Genomic DNA, 12033 nt, shown 5'->3' with positions numbered 1-12033 from the left:
AAACAAACCCCCAACTATGAATACCAGTAAAACTGATTTAGAAATACTTGGACAACACTTATTCTCAAAGAGTTGATTCTTCTTTTTCTTCTTTTTTTTAAGTAATAGAAAGATTTTCACCTTAGAGGAAAATACTTCATTCTGTACCATTTAATACAATAATATAAGAAAAATAATCTCATAGGCTCCTCGTGTGAGGAACTACAAAACTGCCATGAAAAGCAACTTGTCACTTCTCTCATGGCTATTTGCCTTTCAACTACAGATAAGCAAAGCCTTCTCCACTTCTGGTTTTAGAATGCTACTAGCACAGTCTCTCTGTAGAAGCACTAGAGTTAGTCTTCTTTTAATTTTCACCGTGCCTTTCAATACTTTTTCCAGCTGAAACATTTTAAGGCTCTAAGAAAAGGCTTTTTCCTTAGGCGTTGGCTTTGCAGTTTGAGAGAGTTTATCAAGCAAGGTCACACTAAAGAGTGCTAGGTTACGTCCTCAGATAATTATTTAATTTAGAACAATGAAGTTGTGTTTGGAAATTATACCTGTCACTTTAAAATATGCCTCCTCCTGATTTAACACCAATTCATGGCACAAGACCCAGTTTTAAAATTAAGTCAAAATGAAAGCAGTGCTTTTCAAACGACAGGTCAACTGAACCTGAGTGATTTCAGTGAAAGGGAGTTATTTGTAATAGTCATCAAAACCTGATGTTTTTGTATATAATTTTAAAGAGAAAGAGAAGATGTTACAGGGATTTTTCTTTTCCTCCTGCTAAAGGAAAACAAACACCTTAATGTGAAAATCATCTTCTAGTGAAGTAGAAAAAAATTTGAAAAACATTGACAACACAGGGATTTTAATAAGTAATTATATCTATGCATAAAGTAGCAGCACTTAGAAAACCTAGTGAGAGACCAAGTGAAAGAACTACTATAGGTACAAAATAAAGAATCTTTGTTCCTAAAAGTTTATACTTTAGTAAGCCCTAATCACTTCATAGTAACATATAAATATATTTATTTATTAAGCTGTTTGTTTTCTTCTGGGACTCTTTCATGAACCCTATGATGCAGCTGTTTTGCTTATTCTGAAGATAGGAAGATTCAGAAATGTTCTGACTTGCACTGTAAAAAATGGTTAGGCATTGAAACAGCCTGCTCAAGGAAGCAGTGGAGTCATCATTCCTCGAGGTGTTTAAGGTAAGGTTAAGTTAATGACAAGGTTAAGTGGACAATGTTGGTGGTAGGTGGACAGTTGGACCAGATATCTTAGAGGTCTTTTCCAACCTTAATGATTTTAAGATTCTACACAGTTTTGCCATTGTCCTGCAAATTCTACTGAAGGATAGTTGTGGTAGATGAAATATATGTGGAGGAGACATATTAACTTTGAATCCCTCTATATATTTTTCACCGTTTATGAAAATACACAGTTGTTTTCAAAGTTCAGATTCCTAAGCGCTGTGAAGAGCATGTGGTATCTAACACAGATTTGTATTGCTGCAATTACCATGCTAGCAGTACACCACTTTCAAAGAGCCTTTCTTCTGAAGACTTGTGTACTGGGATGCTGATGCTCTAGGATGTTGAGACCTCTAAAGGCTCAACCTGAGGCTCTCATGAGGCCTGAGCTGAAAGAGGAAGATTCCTAACTTTCATTTTCACCTTCATTAACATTATCAATGTTAGGCCTAGAGAGCTGGGCAAATTAAACACAACTCATTACACCACAAATAGCTGTCTCTCACTTATTTTATTATTTTAGCAATGTAGTTTCAGAGGCTTTCCTCTGTGTTATCACCTAATTTCACTAACAGACCAAAAGTAATGAACAGCTTCTAGTAGGGAGGAGATAGTGTTCACATGAATATAGGAATAAATTGCATGTTCACACCAAAACAAAATACTTTCAAGTTATTGTTACTTCCAGTAACTACAACAGTGTAGTAGTACTTCAAAACATTGTATATTTCAGATGCTGGATCTTTCATACTTTAGAAGCAGAAATTTAATTTGGATAATACCTTTTTTTTGAAAGACACAATACCAATTGAGTCTATTTTCTGGAGAAAATCCAGAAATTAAACCAAAAAGCTCACTCCAGTGGGTTGGAGTAGCAGCATAAAGTCATGTAATTCTTTCTGTAAGCAGAAAGATACTGTGGGAAAAAAATATTTCTCAACCCAACTGTTTAAAAGAGTGCAACACCAGACAAAATATGCCGCGTTGAGATGACACATCTACTGTACATCCTCTGGCAAGCAGGCCCAATATTCTAGACAACACATAAACAAGTGTCTTTTTTTTTTTTACAGAGGGACAGAACGGCTCCAGTTCCAAATCATAGCTTTCGATAACAAAGCAGGGAAGTGAAAACTCCAGTTTATTTACAAAGCGTACGTGCTACAAATGACAGAGATAAAAGCCTTTCCGAGAAGAAATTCAAGGAGCATGTTAGCATGTAGCCTTATAGTAATCCCTTTGATATTCATTAGAGGTAGAGACGTGTAACACAAACCAGTCGTAAAACTAGGGCAAAATGTATTTGAAAACTTATAAAAAAATTAAAGAGCATATTAAGTGTAATTAAAGCATATTTACGTATAAAAGAAAGCTTTTCCAGAGACTGCAATTCTAGCTCTTGAAAGAAATTACAATGTTTTTCTTGGCTTAGTGTTTTTATGGGTCAACTGCGAGGACAACATAAAAGTCAACAGGAGTTTCACACAGGGATGGAGGAAGAAGGAGGCCGCAACAGGAAAGAGAATGTGACAGAGAAGAGCAGTGGGAAAAATCAGATGGTCTTACATAGTTTGCACCTTCTGAAACAATTTTTTGGGTGAAATTTCATCACACAGTAATTTAAGTTACATGGACTTTTTTTTTCATGCTTATTTTTCTCTAGGAGTGTATTATATTTAAAAAAAGACAAAACCAACAAAATCCTAAGGCATGTTTTCTGCATGTTCAACCTAGATTGTCATACTTTCTATCCTTACAATCCATGAGAAAATCTAGGCTACAAAACTGTGTGCTATAAAATCAGTTTTTCAGGTTCTCCTGACAGCAGAATTAGAACTTACGGGGACTTGCAAAATGTTCTGGTGTCTTTTAGAACATTCTTCTGCACCTGAGAGGTCAGTCTGACACTAATCTTAGATACCAACGGGATCAACATAGTCAACTGATTTCTCTTAATAGAGCATATCCAACCATATCTTTCTTTATCAAATGGCCACAGCACATTGTTTATACAAGAATATTTATGCAACCGTAGTTATTTCCCTGTAACTATAGGGAAGTCTCCTGCCACCAATTTTCAGCAGCACAGAAGCTGACTTTAACAGATTTGACCTTGTTTCCTTCTTGTTACCAAGGCTGCTTGGGGAATGGCTGGGCACACTGCTGAGAGAGAACTTCACAGTGCTCTTGAAAAGAGAGCCTGTGCTTGGCTGCAAAACATCATAGAATCACAGAATCGCTCAGGTTGGAAAAGACCTTAAAGATCATCAAGTCCAACCACAACCTAACCATACTACCCTAACTCTAACAACCCTCCACTAAATCATGTCCCCGACCACCACATCCAAATGGTTTTTAAACACGTTCAGGGATGGTGATTCAACCACCTTCCTGGGGAGCCTATTCCAGTGCTTAACCACCCCTTCTGTAATGAAGTTTTTCCTGACATCCAAACTAAACTTACCCTGGTGCAACTTGAGGCCATTTCCCCTCATCCTGTCACTAGTGAGAAGAGACCAGCCCCACTCTCACTGCAATCTCCTTTCAGGTATTGGAAGAGAGCAATAAGGTCTCCCATCAGCCTCCTTTTCCCCAGACTAAACAGCCCCAGTTCCTTCAGTCATTCCTCATAGGGCACATTCTCCAAGCCCTTCACAAACCTTGTTTTCTTCTTTGGACCTGCTCCAGCATCTCAATGTCCTTTCTGTATTGAGGAGCCCAGCTGTTCTTCAGCTTTCTCCCAGCTACAACAGAAGAGGGAGTTTAAACCTTCCCCTCTCCCAGAATCTCACAGCCCTGCTGTGTATATCCTGATGTGTGTGTAGACATGGCAGGCTGGGTTGGAGTCACCTTGCTGGAGCACCTCCTTGTGGAAGCTTCCACAATGCCTTAGTCCTCCCACTTCTCCAGTCAGCCACTGCACCACTGACCTCACCTGCTTAATTGTGCTCACAGTCTTAATTCAGTTCAATTCCAGAAGAAAAGAAAACTGACATAAACATGCAAAAACCATCCATCTTGAGGCACTCAAATGAATTCTTCCTGTCAGCATGCTGGCACGGGAGTGCTGTTCTCTCCTCCTACCTCCCAGCCGGGGTTGGGGCTTTAATCTCCCCAGCATCCCTGTAACTTGCCATTGGGATCCATATGATTTCTGTATTTTCATTGTCACACTTCCTTTTTGCCCAATCCAGGCCCTTTCTGAGGAAAAGGTTAAAAGTAGGAACTCTGTGTCCACATTAGCCACAGCCCAGCTGCCAGCAAGCATGAAGGTCTAGGTGCTTCCAGGAGTCAGCCAGGCCAAAGGTGTCTGAATTTTGTGCTTGAAGCTGAAATTTGACCTCTTTGTTGCACACACATTCCTCTAAATTTACTACTCAAACACAGAATTGATCTTACTGAAAGTTCCTAATTCAATTTGGTTATTAAAAACCAATGTAAAGATAGGAATTTAAAAAATTGGCAACCAAGACCCTCTTTCTTCATCAGAAATACTTAAATGGAGGAAAAAACAGCAGCAGAAATTCCTGAGATTTTCTCTACAACTAAAAAAAAAAAAAAGAATTAAAAGCTTATGGTATTTCACATCTGGCTCTCAGATAACGAAAGCACAGCATAGCAGAAATCCTTTTGTATCACCTTATTTTTGGACAACAGCATACTGACTGCAGCTGCTTTATAGGAAACTATGTTTAAAAAAGCTAATTATATTTCAAATATTCAAAGGAAAGTCGCCAGAAGAGAATACAAATGACATAGTTTTACTCTTGCCATCAGACACTGTCAGGAGCAAAACTATGTTGTGATTGGGATTTTAACACATTTCAGAAGCCTGCTGCCTGAGATAGTTCTGTGATTACGTACCCACTGATCTATTTCCCCTCCGTGTTTTTGTTGGAAGGATGGCACGCTATTTTGAAAGAAACTAAGAAAAAAAAAGTGGTTTGCAAAGGAAACTGTAGCAACTGCTCCTGATTTAGAGTAATTTAACACTAAAGTATATAAGCAGAATGCACAAGTCAAATGTCAAAATAACGAGTATGCAGTAAATAGTACTTTAATGCTTTCAAATTAGATCGTGCAGTATTATAGTCCTGAAGGTAATGGGAGTTTTCCCCTGGACCCTACAGAACTCTGAATTACACCTTACATGCAGAGCCTTCAGGATGTCATGGGAGGATGAAATATGCTATTACTTTGTTAGGAGAACAAAATATTTCCTTCAGATCAGAGGCCAAGACTTCTTGCCAGTGCAGACGTAGGTACAGGCATTGCCTCCACTCACATTTTCCCCCATTTTTGCAGTTGAACTATTGAACTACCTACTGTGCTTCCAGTATTTCTTCTGATTTGGGCAATTCCTTTGGTCATCACTCTTGTGGAGAACTGAAAAGAGCATCAGAGTTTTAATGACACTGCACAGGACTTGGGACAGGGAATGGTCTAACGCTAAACAATGAAATATAGCCCAGCGTTAGAGAAAAAAAACTGTTGGATGCTCTGACAGTCCAATATCTTTATATAAACTTCATTTAAAATTAATAAAAAAAAATTGACGGCTATGAGTTTTTTTTAAATAAACAGAATCTTATTAAAGCTTTTTCTCAGATTTCACACTTGTTCCAGGGGATTCCAAAACACAGAAAAATAACAGTTATTGGGTTTCTTTTTCTCTGCAGTCAGAATTTAACTAAAAAGAAGATGAAAAAAGAAATTACCTGGGGAAACTGTAGTAATTTTAAAAGAAAAGCAAAGAACTCTAATAACTCATCTTGTTTCTGGATAAACTAACTCTTCCGAGTATAAGCACCAAAAACATTGGTCAACATCTTCTTTCCAACAGTGGAGAATTAAAACTGCTAATAAACAGATGGACACAAGATTAAACAAACAAACAAACCATTGAGGTCTTCACTTAATGAAGCGGAATTTGGACAGATGAACTTTTGAGTAACACTCTTTGCTTCAGTCATGGTAGGATATGTATAGGCACTGAAGCAGGATAGATGAAGACCTACATTAGATAAGGAACGCTTAGAGAATCACAGAATTGTAGGGGTTGGAGAAAACCTCAGGAGATCATCCAGTCCAACCGTTGTGCTAGGGCAGTTTCACTACAGTAGGTTACATGGGAAAGCATTCAGTCAGGTTTTGAACATCTCCAGAAAAAAGAGACTGCACAATCTCTCTGGGCAGCTTGTTCCAGTGCTCCATTGCTCTCAAAACAAAGAAGTTATTTCTCATGTTCTAATGGAACTTCCTCTGTTTCAGTTTGTGCCCATTTCTCTTTGTCAACAGGCATCACTAAAAACAACCTGGTCCCATCTACTTTACACCCACCCTTTAGGCATTCATAAAAGTTGATAAGATCCCCCCTCAATCTCCTCTTCTCCAGACTGAACAGTCCCAAGTCTCTCAGCCTGTCCTCATAAGGGGGATGCTCCAGGCCTCTCATCATCTTCATGGCCCTCCACTGGACTCTCTCTAGAAGTTCTCTGTCTTTCTTGAACTGAGGAGCCTATAACTGGAGCATGAGATGTGGCCTCTGCAAAGCAGAGTAGAGGGGGAAGACCACCACTCTCAGTCTGCTGGCCACACTCGTTTTAATGCACCCTACGATACCGTCAGCCCCTCTGGCCACAAGGGCACACTGCCAGCCCATGGCCAAGCCAGTTTCCAGCAGGACACCCAGGTGCCATCCTGCAGAGCTCCTCTCCAGCAGGTCAGCCCCTGACCTGTACTGATGCATGTGGTTCTTCCTTCCCAGGTGCACACCTCTGTTGAATGCCATTAAGTTCCTTTCCACCTAACTGTCCAGCCCATCCAAGCCGCGCTGAATGGGCAGCACAGTCTTCTGGTGTATCAGCCATCTAATATATGAACATAAAGTCTCTGAAAGCATCTGAAATACTGTTTATATTACTTCAGTCCACATTGGAAATCACTTTCACTCCTATCTTAAACAGTCATGACATCACACTACTAATAGATTAACCACAAACAAGAATGCAACTCCAGATATTACAAGCCTGATGCACCCAGCACCTGCTGTTAAGACCACTACCTTACAGATAAATATGCCTGTTAGATAAAAACTATGCTTAAGAAATATTTGACTTTTTTACAAATATATATTACCTAGGAAGTGTGACAAGAAACCCTTTTGTTAGGCTCAAAAAATATATCACGAGTATTTGTAATGCTGTTCAAAAGGAGGGAGAAGGGATCCAAATTAGTGCCAATTGTGGTAGGATCTAAAAGAGATCACAGATTGATTTGGATAACAACTATAGTGATTTTCACAGAAAATACTGTTGTTCAGCTGAGTGTGAGAAGGAAATAATACAGATGCACGAACTTCTTCAGCAAAAGACAGAGGAAAGTCCCTACACTGGAAGAGACTTGAAATGAAACAGTTCCTGCAAAAAAACAAGGTCAGCAATCTGCAAGGTAACTGCTGTTCAGCTAGTCACAACACTATGCTATAAATTTAAGCTTCTCTGAGACCCAAGCAAGATCTCACAGACACTGACTCAGAGCTGATAGCTTTCTGAAGCTGGTACATGTGAGTCAAAATCACATCTGAAAGCAATTGTCCTTGCCCAAAGCTGAAAATAAGTCCTACTGTAAAACAAATGTAATTATGTCTATGCAGGAAGGAACACATCCAGAACGATCATGAAGTTGGTTGTAATCAATGACCTTTTCCGAAATGCCTTGAACTCTTTCTTTTGTTGATGGAACTTTCTAAAAGTATACTGGGAGCCATAGGTTTCTGGCTTGTACCCATTTTAAACACTGCTTATCGCTCAGTGCTACAATTTGTTATCAGATGACCCTGTGCTCATATACAAACACAACCACTATCAGGCACAGACAGGCTATAATCTGGCAATAACTTTAAAAAACAGAAACAAACACAATGTGTAGGGAATATTAATAAACTCAAGGAATTCTGGCACAGAATAAGACTACTACTAAGTATTTGGAGGGAAGTACAGTAGGACATGATAAAAGTCCATGTTAACTCAGATTCTATTCCTTATGACATAAACTACCCTAAGTCACTACTGTCACTTGAAGTGTTCTCTTTAAAGCAACTCAAAATCCTTTTTCTTTATCCATCTTTTGAAAATGTGATAAGTACCTTATTTTATGGGATTCTGTTGCATCTAATGAGTTAAAGCACTGATATCCGTGCAGAATCAGTCATTTTATTGTAAACATTATTCTTACTTTGGAAGAAGTACCTTACTCTAGCAAGTATCATATTAGCATACAGGATAAATCTATCAATTTTCACAAGTCTTCAGTATCTGTAAGAGGAGCCAAATTTTTTGAGAACACTCCCAAATAGGAAACTGTGTAAAGCACTCAAATTTCAGAAATTACCAACAGTGATCCTAGTTCATAATCTGTTTTAGTTTCATAATATCTCATAAGAATATCTTCTCAAAAATGACACTTCATTGTACTAACCTGCAACAAAAAGTCAATGAATCATTTCCCATTTACTCTGAAGTGGGGATTATTTCCCTCCCTCACAAGAATACCATGGAAATAAAATCCAGGAATGACTATATGGTCATTTACCTACTCTAATGATGAGAACTGTATGATCAAGTGGATGGATAAGAAGAGAATCTAATTATGTCATTCTTGTTCAAGCATCAGCTCTGAAGAGTATGGTGACTTTTTGGTTAAATAAAGAAATTGCCTGTATCAAAGACTCATTAATAGGAAACCGTGCATGGCATTTTCAGTGGGATAACATATAAAATAGAAATGTTGAAAAATTCTAATTTAAGGTTATCTTGAAATGTTTTTGTGAAGAACAACGTATTTGTCCAGATGCAAGTTCATTGGCCTTGACCATGGTATGGGTAGGATTAAATTCCCCGTTTTTCATCTCTGTCTATCCAGTCATCTGGCAAAAAGTGGGAGGCCCACACAGTGTCCCTGCTCACACTGTACCCAGCCATGGGATCCAAAGCTTACAATGCAGCTGAAAGTTGTAACTGGAAACTAGAGCACAGCACAGTGATGGGACAGATATGTTCAATATCTAACCTCAGAAACAGCACATACAATCTTTCTCCATTGCTAATATGTTAAGAGATCATCCCTCTAGGTTTTTGGATAAAACTCTGCATCCCATTAATTTTATATTATCAAAATCCAAAACCATTAGTTAGCACATGTGGGTGGCGTTAATAAAGGCTAGCTTAGGAATTATGCTTACCAAGTGTGAAAATAAATGAGATTCCATTTAAATGGTTCTATTTCTTCCCAACCTTATCCCTCAAGCTGATGTAAGAGTTCCTGGAGAACTTCACGCTTTGACATTTTAGAGATAGGCTTACTTAAGAGAGCATGGAATATTTTAAGCCACTCAGTACCATTTTTCTTTGATATGTGAAGCACATTCCTTTTATTCTTTTCTTTCTTTTTTTTTTTTTTAATTATCTCAATAGTTTATCTGCAAAAGTGAGAAGAATCAACATCTTATAGTTTGATTTTGAAGAATCCAATCTCTAGATTGATCGTTCATCTAGGCATTTTAATACAAATGCTCTTCTCTCAGCATTACCATGATGTCACTGATTACAACTGACTAATCAGGAAGGAGGCTATGCCTAAACTGGAAGAGGGAACGACTCTGAAGTATTATCTTTGTTCTGCTAAGGAAAGACCAGCTGGGGAACTCCCACTCAGAAATTATTTCTTTAGCAAACCAAACAGAGATGCTGAGAAGTCTGTCCAATCTGCCTTGTCACATACATCAGTAGACTGCACCCATGCAATAAATTCATTCATTGTCTGTTGTTAGCCTTTTACATTTGTATTAATATTGCACGCACAAGTCTCACAGCACTTTTACAAACATGGAAAAAAACAAAGTTCTTCCCTAGAGACACTTGTTATCTAATACTATCAAAAAAGAAACCAGAGAGATAATCACATTATTTACATTTATGAGTGGGTGTATGCAGGCATACAGTTTTTATTAAAATGAATATCACCAAACCTAAGTATTCAAAATTACAAGGATCAAAATATTATATGATAAGAGGAAGATTTGCCAAAACCTTTTCATTAACTGCAATATTCACCTGAGTAGGGGCAGAAAAAAATGCGTATGAGGAAACAGAATGGTATGTGGGATAGTATAAGATGCATAATAACATAAAAGTAGTTATTTTTATTCCACAAATATATAGCTCAAGAAAAAGTTAATATTTGATAAGATTTACTTTCCAATTAATCACAGCGATTTAATAAAAAATATTTAAATTCAATTAATTTTAAAATAAAAATTTAATTAACCATGCTACCATTCTTTCCCTGAGATTTTTTTTCCTAAGGGTGAACTCAAGATAACCAATTTCCTAAAACCAATTCAATTTATGTATCTCTTCACATCAAAATATTTCTGTTATATTCCAAAATGCCTCTCTAATTTACACTAATTTACTTAGATGATTTTATGAGAGTTGATGTGAAATTTTAATTGAGTAAATTCTTCTTTCATTTATATTAATGTAAAAATATTCAAATACATCTCACTTTAGTGGAGTCAGTTCAGATATATTCTAATGAAGCTAAACATGGAAATTAACACTTTAACATTGCAAACCCTAGATTAAATTGCAAAATAATACTACAGATTTAAATGTTACTGAATATGAACTCCTCATTTAGGATCATAAATTGAGCCTACTTCATGTGAAAGATAAGATTCTGTGACAACAGAAAAATTCACAAATAAGCAGAAGGTATTAAATAAGAATAAAATGAAAATATCACATTTATAAATGGCACTAAAGAAACCATTACTCAAATGTAAAAAAAAAATGCTGATTCTGGAGATTACATTTCAGAAGACATGAAAGGTTTGACCATCACATTTAAAAGTACAGGAATAAGTTGACATTGGACACTTTAGAGGAAGGGACTGAAAAAGCATCTATAGATTTCTTCTAAGAAACAGTAAGTATTTTGGCTAGAAATATTTCAAATATATGATGACTAGAAACCAATGGAAGTCAGGATACCTGGAATACTTCCCTAACTTATCCATTGGAGTATATGGGCTGGTGATGTCCTGATTTCTATATCGCTGTGATTAGACTGAAAGCTGATTGCTTTTAAGGTGTATTAATTCCACAATTGGATAAGTTATTATTAATGAATGTTCTGTAAAAAAACTACTTTGCTCCTTGGGGGTATTTGAACATATTATTCCGACACGTAATTGTGGCTGAATTGTTTCATGTGGCTTTGTGGCTACTTGGCAGAGTACGAGGTGCACTGCACTCATTTCTTTAGCAAACCCAATGTTTTACTTCAAAAGATTTGTTCAAATCTGTGCTGTTTGATCTTGTCAGCTTAAGTCAGTAGAATCCTTCTTTTGACTTCCTACAGCCTTATGAGGTCTAAGAAACCCAGGATGGCATTTCTTAGGACCTAAAAGAATCAGAGAAAAGCAGCGGTGTGAGGGAAAAATTGCAGCACTGGGACTGCAGTTACACTGAGTTCTGATAGGCCATTCTCATTTCTTATACCTACAGAGCCACTGTAATATTCTTCTTTTAAGGTGTTCAGAGCGAGCAGACATATTCCTCAACCAATCTAAACTTACATAGCACTGTTAAAGTTATTGCAGTGTTGATTTCAGCATCCCAGGAGATGCATTCTCAGACATAGAAAAGTCAACCTAGAAGAAACAGTTTTCCTTTCCCTTTTTTTTTTTTTTAATTCTCCTTTTCTCTATTTTGAAAAACACATCCAAAAG

The sequence above is a fragment of the Gallus gallus genome, chromosome 2, assembly GCF_016699485.2.
Source record: "Gallus gallus isolate bGalGal1 chromosome 2, bGalGal1.mat.broiler.GRCg7b, whole genome shotgun sequence".
NCBI classification, from domain to species: domain Eukaryota; kingdom Metazoa; phylum Chordata; class Aves; order Galliformes; family Phasianidae; genus Gallus; species Gallus gallus.
The sequence above is the reverse complement of the archived record's forward strand: the minus strand, read 5'-3'. Positions refer to the sequence as shown.